The sequence below is a fragment of the Bos grunniens genome, chromosome 17, assembly GCF_055505025.1.
Source record: "Bos grunniens cultivar Pamir isolate PY7600 chromosome 17, Bosgru_T2T1.0, whole genome shotgun sequence".
In the NCBI taxonomy this organism is placed as follows: domain Eukaryota; kingdom Metazoa; phylum Chordata; class Mammalia; order Artiodactyla; family Bovidae; genus Bos; species Bos grunniens.
In genome coordinates, this window is record NC_141181.1 from 27,074,504 (window position 1) to 27,098,260 (window position 23,757).

At 35.9% G+C, this 23,757-nt stretch overlaps 1 long non-coding RNA gene across 18 annotated transcripts in view; it reads right to left on the reverse strand.

The window, feature by feature from the left end:
• The window catches only part of LOC147355130 (uncharacterized), a 487,872-nt gene that overhangs the window by 11,190 nt on the left and 452,925 nt on the right, over positions 1 to 23,757 (reverse strand). For 10 of the 18 annotated variants that reach the window (XR_015144249.1, XR_015144238.1, XR_015144248.1 and 7 more), the window contains 2 exons: positions 18,854 to 18,953; positions 3,124 to 3,208 (listed from right to left, as the gene is read on the reverse strand). The exons of 2 other annotated variants lie outside the window; for them this stretch is intronic. This is a non-coding gene — a long non-coding RNA (uncharacterized LOC147355130). Of the gene's footprint in view, positions 1 to 3,123; positions 3,209 to 13,205; positions 14,228 to 18,853; positions 18,954 to 19,870; positions 20,125 to 23,757 lie in introns of those variants that run through there. 6 more of the 18 variants (XR_015144244.1, XR_015144254.1, XR_015144242.1 and 3 more) reach the window with 4 other exon arrangements.

Consider the following 23,757-nt stretch of genomic DNA (forward strand, 5'->3'; position numbering starts at 1 on the left):
CATGTAGGTATCCAGTTTTTCTAACACCATTTGTTGAAAAGAGTATTATTTTCCCCATTCAATTGTGTTAATATCCTTTTAAAGAATTAATTAACCATCAATACAAGGATTTATTTCTAGTGTCTAAATTGGTTACCATTAATCTACATATTTGTGGCTCAGCTGGTAAAGAATCCACCTGCAATGTGGGAGACCTAGGTTCGATCCCTGGGTTGGGAAGATCCCCTGGAGAAGGGAAAGTCTACCCACTCCAGTATTCTGGCCTGGAGAATTCCTTGGACTATACAGTCCATGGGATCACAAAGAGTCAGACACAACTGATTGACTTTCACTTTCACAATCTGCATGTTTAGTCTTATGCTACTACCACACTGTTTTGACTAGTGTAGCTTTTTAGTAAGTTTTAAAATCAGGAAATCTGAGTTCTCCAACTTTTTCCTTTTCAAAATTTGTTTCCCTGCAGTTATGGGTTCCCTGCAGTTCCATATTAATTTTTAGATCAATTTGTCAAATTCTTAAAAAAAAAATCTACTTGGCATTTTTGATAAAAATTCTACTGAATCTGTACATAAATCTAAGCAGTATTGTCACCTGATCAACATTAAGCTTTCTGCCCCATGAACATGAAATATCTTTCCATTTGTTTGGGATGTCCTTCCTTTCTTTCAACAATCTTTCATAGTTTTCAATGTACAAATCTTATAATTCTTTTGTTAGATTTATTTCTATTTAATTTTGTTTGTACTACTGTAAAAAGAGTTGTTCTTTAATTCCATTTTCAGATATTCATTGCTATAAGTTTTTATATTTATCTTCTACCCTGAAACCTTGCTGAGCTCATTTATTAGTTGTTATAGATTTTAAGTAAGTTTCTATATTTTCCCAACCCAGGGATCAAACCCGGGTCTCCTGCATTCCAGGCAAACGCTTTAACCTCTGAGCCACCAGGGAAGTCCCAGTTTACAATGTTGTGTTAATTTCTGCTGTACAGCAAAGTAAATAAGTTATACATAGTACATATATCTACTCTTTTGACTTCTATTCCCAGTACTCTGTCATTACAGAGTACTGAGTAGAGTTTTCTTGATAGGTTCCTGATAGTTATCTATTTTACATATCTTAATAGTAGTTTGTGTATGTCAATCCCAATCTCCTAATTTTTCCCTCCCCTCATTCCCTTTGGCAACTATAAGTTTGTTTCCTACATCTTTGACCCTATTTCTATTCTGTAAGTAGGTTCTTCTATACCGATATTTTTAGATTCCACATCCAGTGATATGCTGTTTGTCTTCATTTGTCTGACTTCATTCAGTACGACACTCTCTAGATCCACCCATGTCATTGCAAATGGCATTATTTCATTCTTTTTAATGGCTGCGTAATATTCCACTGTATAAATACTACATCTTTATCCATTCCTCCATTGATGAACCTTTAGGTTGCTTACATGTCCTGGCTTTTGTAAACAGCTCTGCAATGAACTCTGTGGTATGTGTATCTTTTCAAATTATGGTTTTCTCCAGATACGTGACCTGGGGTGGGATTGCTGGATTATATGGTAGTTCTATGTTTATTTTTTTAAGGAAACTCCATACTGTTGTCCATAGTGGCTGTAACAATTTATATTCCCACCAATAGTGTAAGAGGGTTCCCTTTTTGCCACACCATCTCCAGAATTAATTGTATGTAATTTTTAAAAAAAAATATGAGATCATGTCATCTGCAAATAGATATAGTTTTATTTAGTTATTTACAATCTAGACATTTTAGAGGTTGCTCTAGGGCTTACAATAGTCATCTGAATCTATGGAATCTACTTCATTTAATTCCAATGAGATATAGAGATATTCTTTCAAGATAGCTCTATTTAATTGTTCACTTTCCTCTATGCTATTATTGTTTTCTGTGTTATGTGTATGAAAGTGAAACTGTTAGTTGCTCAGTCATGTCTGACTTTTTGCAACTCCATGGACTGTAGCCCATCAGACTACTCTGTCTATGAAATTCTCTAGGTAAAAATACTGGAGAGGGTTGCCATTCCCTTCTCCAGGGAATCTTCCCTATCCAGGGATCAAACCCTGGTCTGATCCCTGGATCAAATCCAGGTCTCCTGCATTGTAGATGGATTGTTTACCATCTAAGCCACCAGGGAAGCCCACGTTATGTATATAGATATTGCAAACTCAATAATTGGGCTTCCCTGGTGGCTCAGCAGTAAAGAATCCCCTTGAATGCAGGATGTGCAGGTTTGATTTCCGGGTCAGGGCAGTCCTCTGGAGAAAGGAATAGTTACCCCCTCCAGTGTTCCTGCTTGGGAAATCTCAGGGACAGAGGAGCTTGGTGGGTTACAGTCCATGAGGTCACAACTGTCAGACACAACTTAGTGACTAAACCACCACCATAACACTAGTTTATATAATTTTATGTCTTTTAAAGAAGCTAAGAAAATGAGAGCAAGTAATGAAGTTAATATAATGCAAGTTGATATAATGAACTAAGGTATACTTCTTATTTTGCATTTCTGGTTATCTTCATTGCTCCTTGTGGTTTTTTAATCATTTGTTGCCATTTACTTACACCAAGATAGCTTTTCCCCTACCTGTCTCTTTTGTGCTGTTATTGTCAGACATATTACAGCTCTGTATGTTAAATTTATACTGTTTGTATTTATTTTGCTTGTCACTATTATAGAGCCACCAGCCTCCTCTTAATGTCTCATCCTCAAATCTTCATTGTTTTGACAATTTTTTGGTTTGAATTTCTCTATACTATATTCCAAATAAAATTGGTCCCTTTTTAAGGGACAGCAGCTGGGACATCTGTTCTTATAGCCTTTCTCACCCGTGGGCAAAGTACCACATCTCTCAGGCTGGGGTGTAGACAGATACTAGCTTTTTCTTGGAGCAACACCATTGTTCTATGAGTAGGTACTGAGTAAGCACAATAGACTCTGTTTGTCTTAGTTTACTTCACATTGGTATGGGTTCTTTATCTCACGAGCAAGCTATAGTGAAGGTGATCAAGACTCTGTCTTTTTGGCACACCATGCCTGTTGTAGACATTCTTCCATGGAAACTGAGGCTAGGGAGAAGAAAAGAGCCCCGGATGTTTTAAGTCACTTACCTCTGATAGAGCTCCTGACACATGGAGTTGAGTGGAATGATGAGAAATCCTGTTAGCTTGCCCCTTCCCATGAGAAATCATAACCCTAGATGGGAAATGTGGAGGAAGAGGGAATCATAAGCTCTTGACCACATTCATCCAGAGGTTCCATTTGTCTCACTGAGTTAGGGAAAGGGTCAGTTATATACCTCAAGACTTGCTTCCTTTCCCAGGAATGTTCTAGTAATTCCCAGGAATTTTCATCTGGATAATTTCTGCTCAGCACTCCAGGTTTTATGTATCTGCATCCATAGCTCTAGAGATCTCTTCAAGAAATTCAGAGATACCAAGGGAACATTTTATGCAAAGATGGGCTCAATAAAGGAGAGAAATGGTATGGACCTAACAGAAGCAGAAGATATTAAGAAGAGATGGCAAGAATACACAGAATTATACATAAAAAGATCTTCATGACTCAAATAATCATGATAGTGTGATCACTCACCTAGAGCCAGACATCCTGGAATGTGAAGTCAAGTGGGCCTTAGGAAGCATCACTATGAACAAAGTTACTGGAGGTGATGGAATTCCATTTCAGCTATTTCAAATCCTGAAAGGTGATGCTGTGAAAGTGCTGTACTCAATATGCCAGCAACTTTGGAAAACTCAGCATTGGCCACAGGACTAGAAAAGGTCAATTTTCATTCCAGTCCCTAAGAAAGGCAATGCCAAAGAATGCTCAAACTACTACATGATTGCACTCATCTCACACGCTAGCAAAGTAATTCTCAAAATTCTGCAAGCCAGGCTTCAACAGTATGTGAACTGTGAACTTCCTCATGTACAAGCTGGATTTAGAAAAGGCAGAGGAACCAGAGATCAAACTGCCAACATCTCTTGGATCATTGAGAAAGCAAGAGTTCCAGAAAAACATCTACTTCTGTTTTATTGACTATGCCAAAGCCTTTGACTGTGTGGATCACAACAAAAAGTGGAAAATTCTTAAAGAAATGGGAATACAAGACCACCTGACCTGCCTGCTGAGGAATCTGTATGCAGGTCAAGAAGCAACATTTAGAACTGGACATGGAACAACAGACTGGTTCCAAATTGGGAAAGGAGTACATCAAGGCTGTATATTGTCACCCTTATTTAACTTATATGCAGAGTACATCATGAGAAATGTTGGACTGGATGAAGCACAAGCTGAAATCAAGATTGCTGGGAGAAATATCAATAACCTCAGATATGCAGATGATACCACCCTTATTGGAGAAAGTGAAGAAGAACTAAAGAGCCTCTTGATGAAAGTGAAAGAGGAGAGTGAAAAAATTGGCTTAAAACTCAACATTAAGAAAACTAAGATCATGGCATCTTGTCCCATCACTTCATGGCAAATAGATGCGGAAACAGTGGAAACAAGTGATAGTCCTTATTTATTTGGGCTCCAAAATCACTGCAGATGGTGACTGCAGCCATGAAACTATAAGATGCTTGCTCCTTGGAGGAAAATTTGTGACCAACCTAGACAGCATATTAAAAAGCAGAGACATTACTTTGCCAACAAAGATCCATCTAGCCAAAGCTACAGTTTTTTCCAGTAGTCATGTATGGTCGTGAGAGTTGGACTATAAAGAGAGCTGAGTGCCGAAAAATTGATGCTTTTTAACTGTGGTGCTGGAGAAGACTCTTGAGAGTCTCTCGGATAGCAAGGAGATCCAATCAGTCCATCATAAAGGAAATCAGTCCTGAATATTCATTGGAAGGTCTGATGCTGAAGCTGAAACTCCAATATTTTGGCCACCTGATGCAAAGAACTGTCTCTTTTGAAAAGACCCTGATGCTGTGAAAGATTGAAGATGGGAGAAGAAGGGGATGACAGAGGATGAGAAGGTTCGATGGCATCACCAACTCAGTGGACATGAGTTTGAGTAAGCTGTGGGAGTTGGTGACAGACATGGAGGCCTGGCGTGCTGCAGTCCATGGAGTCGCAAAGAGTTGGACACTACTGAGCGACTGAACTAAACTGAACTGATAGCTCCAGAGCTTAGCACAATGTTCTGATTATATTAGGTTCTCAAATGATATATGTTTCTTAAATGAGTAAGTGCATAAAGAATGAAAGAAGTTTTTGAAAAGGACCAAAAATTATTGGTTAAGCAAAGTCCTTGACATGAAGGAAGCAGTAGATTTCCAACATGCTTGAGATTTGAATAGTGTCTTTTCTTCTGAGACAAGTGAGATATATTTTCTATAGGAGAGGCTTTGTGGAACCTCATACTTCATAGTGAGTAGTGAATAATATCTGGTATTTTATTCATTACTTCCCACTCATAAATTTTACTGTCTGACCCCTCTGTTTTCTGCTTCTTATTATAAAAAGTAATCTAAGTCTCAACTATAGGAGATACACATGCTGTGTTGAACATTATATTTCCTTCCCACATATTCTAAAATACAGGAGGAAATATGAACTTAAAAATACAAAATTGGGTGCAATTTAGGAGAAACTTTTTCAGGCTCAGAAGCACATAAGGTGCCTATATCTCAAGAACATATTTTAGCCTTTAAAAAACTGCATTTCACTTGGTACTTCTTCAGATTTCCCCATGAAGAAATTGGGGCTTACCAAGATTAAATTTTTACTTCAAAAAGGATTAAATAGCAGAGCTAAACTTAATACTTCAGTAATATAGCATTTCTTTAACAATGCATTTCATTTCTTTCTCAATGCATTTGTTCATAAATATGCATGCATTAAACTCATTCTTTCATTTAAAATGTTCTATTCACTGTCTGGAATTGTGCAATTGAATTATGTTTTAGTTTTCTAAACCTAGAAGGTCGTGTATGGGATATTCAGTCAGACTAAATCAGAAACTCTGTGGTATGGGCTGTGAGTCTACATATTGGAAAGTTGTTCTGCTGATTTGTATTTAGTCTGTAACCTTGTATGAGACAAAGACTTATGTTTGTGAATCATTGCACTGGAGACGAACTAGGATTAATTCTTTATAATTATCTAGTAGAGGATAAGGCTTTTTCATAAAAAAAAAAAAAAAAAAAGCCAAGAACATGTTTTTTATCAAGAAAATGTTACAGCTGACCAAAGGGGGAAGAAATTTGTCTTGGGGGAAAATTTTGACCATGTCCTTTAGGCCTCTATAGCATAGCCTGATAGGCTGCTGTCTATGGGGTTGCACAGAGTCGGACACAACTGAAGCGACTTAGCAGCAGCAGCAGCAGAGCCTCGCCTTGGCTGGATGTCTAGAATTGTAAAAGTTAAAATTCAGTTTTCTCTGATAACAGAACATGTCCTGAACACAGGTGCAACATTTACATGCATGTGTACAGTGTGATGTAGTGTGAATGGATCATGAGATTCTGAGACAGGATAGTGAAAAATCATGCTGCAAGTTTAGATATGTACCAGATTGTGAGGATCTCCAGTTCTCCCAAGGCAGTTGGAATATACAACAAGTATGCAGAAATTAGTGACTTTTGATCAAAGGCAAGAAATTCTTATAAGCTTACAGAAGGAAAAATGTAATATTTTAGCCTTATCTATAGCAGATTATAGGAAGAGATTCTAGAGGTCAGAAGATCTGTGAGCAGACCATTGTCAGGGTATATCATGAAACTGTGTTCTTTGAACTGACTTTTAATGAGAAATGAAAGCCACAGAGACCAGAAAAGAAATTCTCAAATGCCATTTCCACATCACAAAGCAGAAACAGAAAAAAAAAAAAAAAAAGTATCTAGTTACACTTTCAGAAGAAAAGTAAATTTTCACTATGATTAGAAACTAATGGAAAAGAAATACAGACTATAGGATCTTTTTGTACTGCAACATTCCTCAAGGAAATAAAACAATTATTACACATTATTTTCTCCCTTCTTTCAAATTCCACATCAATTTCTACATTATTTTTTTCAAGATTCATAATGGAATTGAATGCCTACTGAACACTGGAAAATGAGGTTTGCTTATTTAAGAGCTCTATGACTTTGAACGTTTCAGATTTATTTCAATCACTATCATCTCTTATATTTAATGCCAAATTTCAGCTGAAAACCACAAAAAGCATAACTTTTAAAAAGACAGTTAAATCACTTTTTTAAAAACTGCAATAGTTTCTGACTATTTGGCTTTTATTTTATACTGTAATACAGTAGTAGGGATTCATTTAAGCATACAAAGACAACACGTTCTCCATAAAAGACTCCCAAATCCTTGCAAAACTTCAATCCATTTCTTCCTTTGGTCATTGTAGAACTTTTTTCTTTTCACTTACTGTGCTGGATCCTAATTCTGTTTTCCTGTCACAGTTTTCATGCTTCACAATACAATTTATAACAGTTGCAGCATTCCTCATTAGTAAATAGGAGAAGAGATCAGCGTGGTAGGCGTGAATAGGGTAGAGACAAGGATGAGAGGCATCTGTGTACTGTCAGTGAGACAAGGCGCACTCTTAGGGGAAGCTGATAATTTTTAATGTGATGTATTTTCACAAAACAATAGAGCAGGGGAAAAATAGCTAATGGAGAAGGCTTGAAACTAGTTCTGCTTGGAGTAATTCTAAGATAAGTATAACATAATTCAATTTTCTGAATATCTTTTAATTACACAGGTTATCTGAATTTCCTGATATTTCAAAATGGCAATTGTGGATACAGTTGAAAGAGGAGAAACTGAGACTCACAAAAGCTACTACTGCCCAGGCAGAGACCACAGTAACTCATCAAACGAGGGTCCAAATAAAGATGCCCCATTCAGAATCTATTTTCCTCTCCCTTCCTTGTACTCTCTTGTTTTTTATCTGCCCTTCTTATCCTGCTCCCTCCCTGGTATATCCTTTCTATCATTTTCTCTTGTTCATTCATTGAACATTTATTATCTTCTACTATATTACAATCATTTTAATTTTACTAGGGGTTCAAAAGTTAATAAACACAACCTATGACCTCAAACTACTGTGAATAACACATAATCCAGACGTTGGAAATTTTATCAGAGAACCTCTGGTTGCAACCTATGCCAAAATTAAGCACACACAAAAAATGGACAGTTGATATTCTCAGAGAATAAAATTTTCAGTAACTTGGATGTTTTCTGGGCCTTTTGTCTAGGAGACTGAGGAGAGTATTTGAATTGCACACCAGTCATCATCTCAATACAAAAATCTCCACTGGCTATATTTTCTTAAGTGTTTCCCTTGACCCTTTCCCTAAGGAATCTAAACCTTCTCCTTTTCTAAGCTCATCACTTGTTTTTTTTCTTAAACTCTGCATCATTTTTCCTTTCAAAGGCATCTGAATTTACTTTTGTTCTGTTTTCCTAAGCATCCAAGGGACATCTACCTCTCCAAGCATAAGAGAACCCTCCAGGTGCCAGGAAGGAAATAGAAATATTTATCTTTACTGTCAAAATTGCTATGTTAGAGGGATTTCCCTGGCAGTCCAGCAGTTAAGACCCTGCATCTACAATGCAGGGGATGTGAGATGCATACTTGATTGGAAAACTAAGATCCCACAGGCTGCACATGGGGAAATTAGAACTGACCATTCCTACTTGCCTTCTTTTTGTCCCCAGAATTTCTATATTTCTAACAGAAATATCGCCACACATGTATAAATATGTTAAGCATTATAATTAAAATCCATATGTAAAATTGTTTGCAAGAATTTATAGAGAAAATATCTAAATGACATCCTTTTATGTCATTTTTTTAAGGAGGAATTAAATGCAACTTTGTTGTAATTTGTGTAACAAAGCACTAAAGCAGCTAATGGCAATGAATTGTATTTTCAATTGGATGCTATTGTAAACAAAGGTGAATGTTCTAGTTTTGTTGGCAGAAGCCTAGGTAATCCTGGATTGGCTAGTTCTTTGTTGTACAAATAGGCAAATCACAGTCTTAAGTCTTAATGTCTTGTCTATAAAGTGAAATCATTTTATAGTAGGTGTATGGTGTGTTTTGGGTTTCCCAGGTGGTGCTAGTGATAAAGAACCTACCTGCCAATGCAGGAGATGTAGCGGACTCAGGTTAGATCCCAGGCGAGGAAGACCCCCTGGAGGAGGGTATGCCAACCCTCTCCAGTGTCCTTGCCTAGAGAACTGCATGGTCAGAGGAGTCTGACGGGTTATAGTCAGTAGGGTCGCAGAGTCAGAAACTACTGAAATAGCTTAGCACACGCACATGCATGGTGTGTTTTATATGAGATGATGTGTCAAAATATCTTGTCTAAATATTTTATTACTGTTAAATTAATTAAACAAGGAGACCATCAGACTAATGTGGTTGTAATATATTAGCAGTCTACATAAACAAATCAAAACTAGAGCATGTAAATCCCTCAAGGTTAAGAAATCAAAATCGTAGAACCACCAATCACACCCAACTAATTAGGCTTCTCCAAACAGGGGCTTCCCTGGTGACTCAGACGGTAAAGCATCTGTCCGCAATGCAGGAGACCCTGGTTCGATTCCTGGGTTGGGAAGATCCCCTGGAGAAGGAAATGGCAAATCCGCTCCAGCGTTCTTGCCTGGAAAATCCATTCCAGCACTCTTGCCTGGAAAATCCCGTGGACGGAGGAGCCTGATAGGTTACAGTCCATGGGGTAGCAAAGAGTTGGACAAGACTGAGCAACTTCACTTTCACTTTCAAACAGGGAAGACCTTTATTTATTTATTTATTTATTTATTTATTTTCAGGGCAGACCTTTAAACTACAGCCAATCAGGTAGTTCCCTTGCTTTGCTTCTGCCTTTTCTTTACAAAAAAGCCTTGTGGATTGAGTGCTCCTAACCACTTCTGGTTTGGCTTTGCTCTCTTCAGAATCAACTTTTGCTCAAGCAAATGCTTAATTTTTTAAAATATGTTTTCATTTAATAATGTTATCATTATTAAAAGATAATGTTTATCTTTTCATATTATATAGCTTTAGTCACAGAAAAATAAAACTGTGCTTTTATATAAAAAGTCCTTGTTGACTCAAAGAAATGGTTATCATGTTAGTAACTGCTTATGAGAATATCAAGATATTATAGCCTCCAGAACCATAGGCAAACAAGTCACTGTCAGTTTATGTATGTAAATTCATACTAACTGACTCCTACATACTTAAATCAGGATATTAGAAATTGAAAATTTTAAAAAGTTTAGAAGTCTGATTCATTTATGCTATTGTCTGCGCATAAGCGAGAAAAGGAAATGGCAACCCACTCCAGTATTCTTACTTGGAGAATCCTGTGGACAGAGGAGCCTGGTGGGCTGCCGTCTATGGGGTTGCACAGAGTCAGACACGCCTGAAGCAACTTAGCAGCAGCAGCAGCTGCACATAAGCTGGCTAACTTTAAAAGCAGTTGAAACGATTCATTCTTAAAAAAAGAAAAAAAAAATTACAGGGCAATTTGCTTTGATAGCCTGCTCTGCTGGTTAGGAAAGGAGTTTTTAGTGAAGTTGATGTGGCTGACAGTATAACAGGTTATAACTGTCTCAGCTGATCTAGAACTGCTATACCACAGTCCTCTGACAACAAACTTTTAAGAGTTGATCATGTGCCTTTAGTCTGTGTTAAATCAAATCATTAAACTATATTAGAAAAATAACAGCTAATAAATAGATAGAATTGGTTTAGTAGTAATTTTCCTTAGATTTTCCCCTGACAAGGAATATTCAAAATACAATAAAACTGGGGGCAGAATGTACCATGCTCTGGTTTCTGGAGATAACTTTTTACTAAATTTCATATTGTGAAGGTGTACCATTATTGCCTTCAAAGAGTCCTGAATCCTTTGCTTTTTCTATCTGATCTTCTATCATTACTAAGGGTTATTGCAATATAAGTATGAAATGATCAAAATAGATTATTATATGATGCTAAAATGTTAAGTATGTGAAACAAACCAAAAATATGGTAATAAAGTGCTAGATAAGAACTGGAAGAGAGAGACCAGCATAATTTCTTCGAAGTGCTAGAAACATACATGAAAGAACAGTTAGGGCATTTCAGGAAGCAGCAACAATAGGATTAAATCTAGACAGTTGAGTAGAAACATGGCCAGTGTAGTGGGGAAAGGGAATATCTACGGACCAAAAATGAGGAACGCAGCTGATGAAAATTCATATTAAAAAAAGGTTAATCAATCCGAGTCTTGTATATGTTAGTTATAAGAATGGTTCTCTTCTTTCAATAATGAAAATTATTTGTGTGCTTATTTAGATTTGTAATATTCTTTCAACTAATTACATTTAGTCTTAACACACCTGTGAAATAAATATTATCATTATGTTTATTTTGTATATGAGAGTAATTTGCTTTACTTCACGATGTTAGTAAGTGGTGAAAGCAGGTGCACATACCATGTACAATGCCTGGCCAACCAGCTGAAAAGCAGACAGGCATGGCTTGCCAAGTCTGCTCACTTGGCTCAGCACTGTGGCAGCCTGGAGGAAGAGAAGCTATTCTAAAAATCTTTAGGTCCTCCAGATTCTGCTACTTTGTTTCTGCCTCGGGCTGTCTTGCCTTCTGGCACCTAATTATGTGGGCCAATAGGTAGCAACAAAGGGGATGAGAATGAGGTTGGGGTACTTATTTTTCAATCTTCCTCTTTCCAGTACTGCTTCAGGCTGGCTATTTTCCAGCTCTCAAGATAGCACTCTTATTACTTAGCTTTAATAGCTGCTTCCTCTCCTTACCCTTTAAATGGAAGAAAGAGTAAAAAACCAAGGTGTACTACAGATCCTTATATTAAGATCTTCTTTATTTACCCTAATTTGATTAGGTTTACTTTGTTTTTTCCCTGCTGGGACCTCAGTTGATAAAGACACTACTTTTACTTTGCACAGAAGAGGCAGTCTCTTAATTTATTTGCCTTGAAGGGACCTCTTCCTAACTTTTACAAATGTCCAAGGTGTGCCAGCATCTACTGAGGGTAAAACTATAATGTAAACTGGTGTCTTTCCATCAGTAAAGCAAACAGAATTTGGTAATTTAATAAAGTTCTAGTACTACCTCTCTCACTGACCAGCTGGGGGAGGGGGCAGGTTAGATATCCCACCTGACCTATCGACAATACCTTTTTTCCCATTAGGTTAAATCAAAATAATATATTACATTTAAGATTTTTTCTTGGTATAAATTCTTGTTTCCTTTTGTCTTTGCTTTGATTTTAAGATTCTACAAAATTTATTTGTGGAAAAGCTTGTCTTTAACATTAAATAATCACAAGCTCATGAGTAAGCTTAAGTTTACTAAAATTAAACTTAAATGGAGCCAGAAATATAAAAGTTTACTTCAAACATTTCTGCTGCTAAGTCGCTTCAGTCGTGTCCAACTCTGTGCGACCCCATAGATGGAAGCCCACCAGGCTACCCCGTCCCTGGGATTCTCCAGGCAAGAACACTGGAGTGGGTTGCCATTTCCTTCTCCAATGCATGAAAGTGAAAAGTGAAAGGGAAGTCACTCAGTCGTGTCCGACTCTTAGCGACCCCATGGACTACAGCCTACCAGGCTCCCCAACCCATGGGATTTTTCAGGCAAGAGTACTGGAGTGGGGTGCCATTGCCTTCTCCATCAAACATTTCAAGAACCTTTTTAATATATATTTACAATTATTTTAATATGTGGTCTATTCTCCAATCACTTAAACACATTAAAATAAAAGTAATATTAAGCCTTCTTTTAGTTCTTAAAGCCACTTCCTATATTTATACAAATATGACATTGAACAGTCCCATGAATATCCCCAAGATACGTTTGTCTTCTAAATCAAACAAATCTTATGAAAGTTGTTATATTAATAGGTCAATGTAATTATGAAAGTCGATTTAAAATCATATATTTAAAACAAAATGCAAGAGCAGGCCAATGTTTCCATTTTCTCAAGGTATAATTTGTGCCTGTACAAAAAATCAATCTGAACCATGAAAGCAATACTTTCCTTGTACATAACATTTTCTTATCTACTGTATTTAGAGTCTATTAAAATGCACAGAAATGAAGCCAAAACATCATGCATGTAATTAATCTACAAACTCTAAGCCAAAAAAATTGGGGATTATTTCCTTAATAGAGGAAAAAGAAGAAGCATATCATTGATTTTTTGAGTGGAAAATTCATTTTAATCTAATGCCAAAAGTGTCAGGTTTATCACAGTATAACATAGCTTGTAGTTTTCATGGTCATCTAAATAAAGTACTTGATAAATTATCAAAATGTTTTCCCCTGCCCAAAAGCCATCACTTCCGTCTTCTTCTGATTGAATTTCAAACGGTTCACACTTAACTCAGCCAGACACCAGGCAAGTCAAGTAACTTTGCCATCTGGACCGGGCAGAAAAGTGACAGAAAGAGGTGATGTGCTTCAGTTCAAACCAGAACACCATACCTAGTAAGTCTTCCAATTTGAACATTTCTTCTCCAAAATATCCCCCAGTGAAGATTTTTTAAATTCAAAAAAGTATGCTATTTAGGCAAAATATACTATGACGCATAATTTAGTATAACTGAGAAAAAAATATAAACAATAAAATATATGATTACTAGGCAGAAATAGAAAAGCATCCTTTCCTTCCAGTAGACTATTAAATTGAAAACTGATTATAAAAAGAGGAAGATAAAATTACTGTAGGATAATATGACATTCTAGGTAATCTTACCAAATATTCCAACTAAAACCCTTTATATATATATGTGTGTGTGTGTGTGTGATTTAAAAAATATATTTATGTTTTGAATCTTTGATCCAATCAAATACTAACTGAAATGAGAACCTAGAGAAGAATAAGGAGCAGTGAAGCCAGCTTTCAATTTGGGGCATTAGCTGATTATATTAACCTTTTACTTTTGTTACCACAAAACTATGTAACTCTGCAAGAATTACCAGAAAAAATATTTCTAAGAAAATTGAGTCCATAGTCAAAAAGATCACAATTAACAGCCACAATATCCTGGGATAGGAGATGGTGACACATTGCAGTATTCCTGTTTGGAAAAGTCCATGGACAGAGGAGCTGGCGGGCTACAGTTCATGGGGCTGCAAAGTGTCATGACACGACTGAGCACCTGAGCGTGCATACCATGAATGTGGGCTATCGTAAAAAACTGGAAGAAAAATAAAAACTGTAAAGATGTCAGTTTACAAAATTAAGCATATTTAATGATAGGAAATTAAAGGTGAATGAGATAAAAAAGCAAGACTGACTCCAGTAAAGGAGCCTACGCTGATTGAAAATTAACCTAGTTAAACATGAAGAAACATATAAAACAGAAATTAGAAACTCAATGGCTATGTAAATAGGTATAACACAGAACTGAGGAATCACTCCTGAATATATAACTGAAGCCATTATTCATTCACAAAGAGATTAAAAGTAAAAAACAAACAAAACTATGGTTAAGATACAAGGAGTTTAAAATGAGAAAAATCTAAAATGCTTTAATCAGAATTTCAGAGAAGAGGAGATACAATAAATACAAAACTATATGAGAAAATAATGACCATAATTAAAACTCAAAGCTGGTAAAAAGAAAGAATTCACAGAAGCTTATAAAATCCCAAATGAGATAAATGATAGGGTTTTACTCCTAGGTACACTAAAGTGAACTTGTAGCACAGGAACCAAAGTTAATCTCTTATAAATTGACACAGAAAAAGAAAAGATTGTCTTCAAAGCAACTGCAATTAGACTTATAGGTAATTTCTCAAGTAACAGTGGAAGCCACACATTTTTAAATAATATCACAAATATTCTGAGAAAATCATATTTAATCCACCTGAACATAACTCTTGTGAAAGATATTTAAATGAACAAAATATGAGATATTGCCATAAATACACGTATTTCATATGAAATTCTACTAACTAATTCCTACTATATAGCACAGGGCAACATATTCAATATCTTGTGATAACTTCTAATGGAAAAGAGACTAAAAAAGAATAGATTTATGTATGTATATATAACTGAATCAATTTGTTGTACACCAAAAACTAACACAACATAACAAATCAACTCTATTTCAGTAATGGTTTTAAAAAATAGAAAAAAAAATCCTGTGGGGTGCAATTCTGTCATAATGAAAAGGGTAACACAAAGACATCTTTGGTACCATCATAAATAAAAAGCAAGAAACCTGATATGCATGTCAGAATTTAAAACTAACACTGCCTACATCACTCACTCAGTTCAGCCACTCAGTCCTATCTGACTCTTTGCAATCCCATGGACTGCAGCATGCCAGGCTTCCCTGTCCATCTCCTGGAGCTTGCTCAAACTCATGTCCATCGAGTTGGTGATGCCATCCAACCATCTTATGCTCTGTCATCCCCTTCTCCTCCCATCTAAAATATTTCCCAGCATTAGGGTCTTTTCAAATGAGTCAGTTTTTCACATCAGGGGCCCAAAGTACTGGAGTTTCAGCTTTAGCATCAGTCCTTCCAATGAATATTCAGGACTGATTTCTTTTAGGATTGACTGGTTGGATCTTGTTGCAGTCCAAGGGACTCTCAAGAGTCTTATCCAACGCCACAGTTCAAAAGTGTCAATTCTTCAATGCTCAGCTTTATTTATAGTCCAACTCTCACATCGATACATGACTATTGGAAAAACTGTAGCTTTGACTAGATAGACTTTTGTTGGCAAAGTAATGTCTCTGCTTTTTAATATTCTGTCTAGGTTGGTCATAGCTTTTCTTCCAAGGAGCAAGCGCCTTTTAATTTCATGGCTGCAATCACCATCTGCAGTAATTTTGGAGCCCCCAAAAATAGTTTCTCACTGTTTCCCCATATTTGCCATGAAGTGATGGGATTGGATGTGATGATCTTAGTTTTCTGAATGTTGAGTTTTAAGCCAATTTTTTCACTCTCCTCTTTCACTTTCAAGAGGCTCTTTAGTTCTTCTTTGCTTTCTGCCATAAGGGTGGTGTCATCTGCATATCTGAGGTTATTGATATTTCTCCTGGCAATCTTGATTACAGCTTGTGCTTCTTCCAGCATGGCATTTCGCATGATATACTCTGCATATAAGTTAAATAAGCAGAGTGACAATATACAGCCTTGACATACTCCTTTCCTGATCTGGAACCAGTCTGTGTATATATGTCCAATATTGTATACTTACTGTGGGAATGAAAATATAAAAGTATAATAATAGTGATGATTTGGGGAAAATTAAGAAATGTTTGATCAAGTTTAAAGCATTCTACATGCTATTTGTGAGAATAGTGATAGTAATTGACTTAAATCAATGTTAAACTTGCTGAAGTAAACTACAGATAAATATATAATTTTAATTGAATGAGGTTAATAAAATTCAAATAATCACAAAAACAGAAAGAAGTAAACAATGTAGAAAATGGGAAAAATTTTACAACTCATAATGTTAAAAGGGAATAAAATCAATCATTGCAATGAAGGGACAAAGTGCTTTAATTGAGAAATAAAAAGCTTATCAGAATAGACCTTTTGAAACATATCTACCTATCTTGCTCAAAAGAGGCTTATCTAAAACATAGCACAGAGAAAGGTGGAAAGTAAAATGAACAAAGAGAATAGACAAAAACTAATCAAAATATAACAGTTAATGTATAACTTGAAAAATATTATGCCAATTATTTTGAAAAGATCAAGCAAATGAATGAATTTCTATATAAATATTTTTTTGAAAAGGTGACTGAAAATATTTAAAAAATTAGATTCACTTTATAATTTAAAATATATTTGCAAAATGGTATCTTTATAAAAGGAAATACTAAGTCTCAATTTTTTTTCAACCAACAAATTCTAACATGTATTCAAGAAACAACTAATCCCATTTTTCATATATAGAAAATATGGAAACTATTATCACTGCAGAATATAGAAAATAGAAAACATTCTCCAACTATTTTTACTGGATTAAGACATCCTATATACTAAAACCTACAAAGGCCATCTACTTTCCTTCAGTGACTACACTAAAGCTATTGACAGTGTAGATCACAAAAAACTGTGGAAAATTCTTTAAAAGATGGGAATACCAGACCACTTTACCTGCCTCCTGAGAAACCTGCATGCAGGCTCAGAAGCAACAGTTAGAACCAGACATGGAACAACAGGCTGGTTCAAAATTGAAAAAGGAGTGTGTCAAGGCTGTATATCATCACCTTGCTTATGATTTCACCTTGTGAAATTGTGGGCAAGATTGCCAGGAAAAATTTCAATAACCTCACATATGCAGATGATACCACTCTTATGGCAGAAAGTGAAGAGAAATTAAAGAGCCTCTTAATGAAGGTGAAAGAGGATAATAAAAAAGCTGGCTTAAAATTCAACATTCAAAAAGAATAGATCATGGCATCTGGTCCCATTACTTCATGGCAAATAGATGGAGAAACAATGGAAACAGTGACAGACTTTATTTTCTTGAGCTCCAAAATCACTGCAGACAGTGACTGCAGCCATGAAATTAAAAGACACTTGCTCCTTGGAAGAAAAGCAATGACAAACCTAGACAGAATATTAAAAAACAGAGACATTACTTTGCCTACAAAGATCCATTTAGTCAAAGCTATGTTTTTTCCAGTACGGATGTGAGAGCTGGACAATAAAAAAGACTGAGTGCCGAACAATTGATACCTTCGAACTAAGGTGCTGGAGAAGAGTCCTGGGAGTCCCTTGAACTGCCAGGAGATCAAACCAGTCAATCCAAAAGGAAATCGACACTGAATATTCATTGGAAAGACTGATGATGAAGCTGAAACTTCAATACTCTGGCCAAATGACCTTGATGCTGGGAAAGATTAAAGGCAGGAGAAGGGGATGACAGAGGATGAGATGGTTGGATGGCATCACCTACTCAATGGATGTAAGTTTGAGCAAACTCCAGTAGATGGTGAAGGACAAGGAAGTGTGGCGTCGTGCAGTCCATGGGGTCACAAAAAGTCAGACACATCTGAGCGATTGAACAACAACAATGAAGGCAATACATGAAATTATTACAGGTGTCATCACATGAAGCAAAATTGCTATATGAATACTTGATTTATGACAGAAATGGCACTGTCAGTCATGGCAGAAAGAAAGGACTACAGTAACACATGCCGAGATGATTAGCCATCCATATTTCAAAAAGCGGAATCGGACTCCCGCCTTATAACATAAAGATCTAATGAATTTGAATATGAAAAACCATAAATATTATCCAATAGTATATTATCTAATAATTCTACAAGTTTTAGAACTTGTTATATAGAACTTGTTATATCAAGTTATATGGACATGAGTCTGAGCAAACCGGTAGATGATGAGGGACAGGGAAGTGTGGCTGTTTTTTTCCTTGAACTTGTTATATCTAAATAGGAATATTCACTTATGAAAACACACCATAACAAGTAGAAACACAGACCATGAATTGAAGAGAATATTTGAAACTGATATAATTTATACCTACTAATCATTAAGAAAAAGAGATAACCTGATAATATAGAAAAAAAAAAACAGAATTTCCAGAGAGCAGAATCTTATTAACCACTAAGTATATGAAGAAGTTAATAGGTGGAACTGATAATAGGTGAAATTCAAGTTGAACTTTACAATAAGATATCACTTCATATCAACCAGATTAGCAAAAATTTAAGTATGAGATAGTCAGTGTTGATTATATGAAGAACTAGAATAATTGTATACTTCCTATGGGAGTGCACATTTACACAATTGCTTTAGAAAGAAACTTGACATGTTCTAGAAGGAATTAAAGATATACATACCCCCATGATGCAGCAACTGTATTTTTAGCTGTATACTCTGAAGAATCCTTCACATGCACACACCAGGAAACATACAGAAGAATGGTCATGAGAGAATTTCCTATTTTAAAAAAAGTGGAAATAATCCTATGTTTGATACATGTGCTGGTGTTATACAATAGCATATAATAGCACATACCGACTCTGTGCAACCCCATAGACGGCAGCCCACCAGGCTCCGCCATCCCTGGGATTTTCCAGGCAAGAACACTGGAGTGGGTTGCCATTTCCTTCTCCAGTACAATAGCATATTATTCAATAATTCATAATATATGCTTATTAGTTATAGTAAATATAGATGCATTTTAGGAATTCAGTGTTAAATAAACAATTTGCAGAGGAATCCACAGATTGTGATTTCATTAACACAGACTTTTTAAAAACATCCATTCTCATATTTATTCAGGGAAACAGGCACATACTTGGAAAACTAAAGAACTCTAGGGAAAGGCTCACTGAACATTCAGCAGAGTGATTTCTTCTGAATGGAAAGATAAGAGTTGGCACCAGTAGGGACCACAGCAGTCTCTGAAAGCAATATGATTTTTATTGTAAAGTGTATGCTAGATACATCAGTGTTTCTTCTAAAACTCACATATATTTATATATATTTTTATTTGCTATTTAATAAGCTGACAAGTATAATGGTTAACCAGCTCAATATGGAAACTAAGCATTATGAATTAGAATGAATCAGTCATGTTGGAGTCAGAAACGAGAATTAAGTAAAGGCAGAGGAGACAGTGTTGTTCAGTCCAAGGATCACTGAATTTCACTACATGAAAATCATATTGAGGATAGCAACACTAATAATTAAGAGTTGTTAACTTCTAGAAATTCTCAGCTAGAGGAGGAAAACTATTCTGATATTACTTAGAGAGTATTGACTTTATCTTTTTTCCTGGAGAAGCATTTTATTTAAAATATAGCAGTGTGCACATGTCAAGTCCAAATTCCCAATCCATTCCCCACTCCTACCTTCTCCCCTGTAAGTTCATTCTCTAAGTCTGTGAGTCTGTTTTGTAAACAAGTTTGGGTCATTTCTTTCTTCGGATTCTGAATATAAGTATTAGCATATTGTCTTTCTCTGACTTATTGCATTTAGTATGATCATCTCCAGTTCCATCCATGTTGCTGCAAATGGCATGTTTTTAATGGCTGAGTAATATCGCATTGTACATATGTACCATATCTCTTTATCCACTCATCATCAATGCGCATTTAGGTTTCTCCTGAAAAAAACAGTATAGATATCATGTTTGAAAGATTAATTCAGTCAGGATATCTAACTACTTCAAGGCGAGGAGAAACATCAAACTTGGATTTATAAGAATAGAAATGATGCTTTTGAACTGTGGTGTTGGAGAAGACTCTTGAGAGTCCCTTGGACTGCAAGGAGATCCAACCAGTCCATTCTGAAGGAGATCAGCCCTGGGATTTCTTTGGAAGTAATGATGCTAAAGCTGAAACTCCAGTACTTTGGCCACCTCATGTGAAGTGTTGACTCATTGGAAAAGACTCTGATGCTGGGAGGGATTGGGGGCAAGAGGAGAAGGGGATGACAGAGGATGAGATGGCTGGATGGCATCACTGACTGGATGGACATGAGTCTGAGTGAACTGAAATACCTGAAAAAGCTTTAAAGTTGCCTCTGTAAAGGTTTATAGAACAGAAATTAAGGCAATGGTTCATTGATGCAGTTTGTCTTTTGCAGCCTGTCTTCAGGGAATGTATGTGAGAAATGTAGAAAGGAGTATGAAAACAGGTGACCTTTGAAAGTGTGTATTGAGGTCAAATACCAAAGGTTTATACGAGTTTTCTCATAATGACATTGCTTCTATGTGTGATTTATGCTAGAAAAAGAACACTTTTAAGTGATCATATGAAGCAGAAGAGAGAAAGAGTAGAGCTTGGTCCAGAGGGGGATGAATCTCATTTATCATGGTCTAGGGCCTGATGAAACCTCACAGCTGAAATCAAACATTTAAATAATATATCAATCTAATGTCTCATGCATTCTCCCATACTTAAAATGATGAAAGAAAATAACCTACAGCCCAGATTAGATCAACTAAACAGAAAATTAACAAGGAAACACAAACTTTAAATGATACAATAGACCAGTTAGACCTAATTGATATCTATAGGACATTTCATCCCAAAACAATGAATTTCACCTTTTTCTCAAACGCACATGGAACCTTCTCCAGGATAGATCACATCCTGGGCCATAAAGCTAGCCTTGGTAAATTCAAAAAAATAGAAATCATTCCAAGCATCTTTTCTGACCACAATGCAGTAAGATTAGATCTCAATTACAGGAGAAAAACTATGAAAAATTCCAACATATGGAGGATGAACAACACCCTGCTGAATAACCAACAAATCACAGAAGAAATCAAAAAAGAAATCAAATTTTGCATAGAAACAAATGAAAATGAAAACACAACAACCCAAAACCTGTGGGACACAGTAAAAGCAGTCCTAAGGGGAAAGTTCATAGCAATACAGGCACACCTCAAGAAACAAGAAAAAAGTCAAATAAATAACCTAACTCTACACCTAAAGCAACTAGAAAAGGAAGAAATGAAGAACCCCAGGGTTAGTAGAAGGAAAGAAATCTTAAAAATCAGAGCAGAAATAAATGCAAAAGAAACAAAAGAGACCATAGCAAAAATCAACAAAGCCAAAAGCTGGTTCTTTGAAAGGATAAATAAAATTGATAAACCATTAGCCAGACTCATCAAGAAACAAAGGGAGAAAAATCAAATCAATAAAATTAGAAACGAAAATGGAGAGATCACAACAGACAACACAGAAATACAAAGGATTATAAGAGACTATTATCAACAATTATATGACAATAAAATGGACAACGAGGAAGAAATGGACAAATTCTTAGAAAAGTACAACTTTCCAAAACTCGACCAGGAAGAAATAGAAAACCTTAACAGACCCATCACAAGCACGGAAATTGAAACTGTAATCAAAAATCTTCCAGCAAACAAAAGCCCAGGTCCAGACGGCTTCACAGCTGAATTCTACCAAAAATTTAGAGAAGAGCTAACACCTATCCTGCTCAAACTCTTCCAGAAAATTGCAGAGGAAGGTAAACTTCCAAACTCATTTTATGAGGCCACCATCACCCTAATACCTAAACCTGACAAAGATCCCACAAAAAAAGAAAACTACAGGCCAATATCACTGATGAACATAGATGCAAAAATCCTAAACAAAATTCTAGCAATCAGAATCCAACAACACATTAAAAAGATCATACACCATGACAAAGTGGGCTTTATCCCAGGGATGCAAGGATTCTTCAATATCCACAAATCAATCAATGTAATACACCACATTAACAAATTGAAAAATAAAAACCATATGATTATCTCAATAGATGCAGAGAAAGCCTTTGACAAAATTCAACACCCATTTATGATAAAAACTCTCCAGAAAGCAGGAATAGAAGGAACATACCTCAACATAATAAAAGCTATATATGACAAACCCACAGCAAACATTATCCTCAATGGTGAAAAATTGAAAGCATTTCCTCTAAAGTCAGGAACAAGACAAGGGTGCCCACTTTCACCATTACTATTCAACATAGTTTTGGAAGTTTTGGCCACAGCAATCAGAGCAGAAAAAGAAATAAAAGGAATCCAAATTGGAAAAGAAGAAGTAAAACTCTCACTATTTGCAGATGACATGATCCTCTACATAGAAAACCCTAAAGACTCCACCAGAAAATTACTAGAACTAATCAATGATTATAGTAAAGTTGCAGGATATAAAATCAACACACAGAAATCCCTTGCATTCCTATACACTAATAATGAGAAAACAGAAAGAGAAATTAAGGAAACAATTCCATTCACCATTGCAACGGAAAGAATAAAATACTTAGGAATATATCTACCTAAAGAAACTAAAGACCTATATATAGAAAACTATAAAACACTGGTGAAAGAAATCAAAGAGGACACTAATAGATGGAGAAATATACCATGTTCATGGATTGGAAGAATCAATATAGTGAAAATGAGTATACTACCCAAAGCAATTTATAGATTCAATGCAATCCCTATCAAGCTACCAACAGTATTCTTCACAGAGCTAGAACAAATAATTTCACAATTTGTATGGAAATACAAAAAACCCCGAATAGCCAAAGCAATTTTGAGAAAGAAAAATGGAACTGGAGGAATCAACCTACCTGACTTCAGGCTGTACTACAAAGCCACAGTTATCAAGACAGTATGGTACTGGCACAAAGACAGAAATATAGACCAATGGAACAAAATAGAAAGCCCAGAGATAAATCCACACACATATGGACACCTTATCTTGGACAAAGGAGGCAAGAATATACAATGGATTAAAGACAATCTCTTTAACAAGTGGTGCTGGGAAATCTGGTCAACCACTTGTAAAAGAATGAAACTAGAACACTTTCTAACACCATATACAAAAATAAACTCAAAATGGATTAAAGATCTCAACGTAAGACCAGAAACTATAAAACTCCTAGAGGAGAACATAGGCAAAACACTCTCTGACATACATCACAGCAGGATCCTCTATGACCCACCTCCCAGAATATTGGAAATAAAAGCAAAAATAAACAAATGGGACCTAATTAAACTTAAAAGCTTCTGCACATCAAAGGAAACTATTAGCAAAGTGAAAAGACAGCCTTCAGAATGGGAGAAAATAATAGCAAATGAAGCAACAGACAAACAACTAATCTCAAAAATATGCAAGCAACTCCTTCAGCTCAACTCCAGAAAAATAAATGACCCAATCAAAAAATGGGCCAAAGATCTAAATAGACATTTCTCCAAAGAAGACATACAGATGGC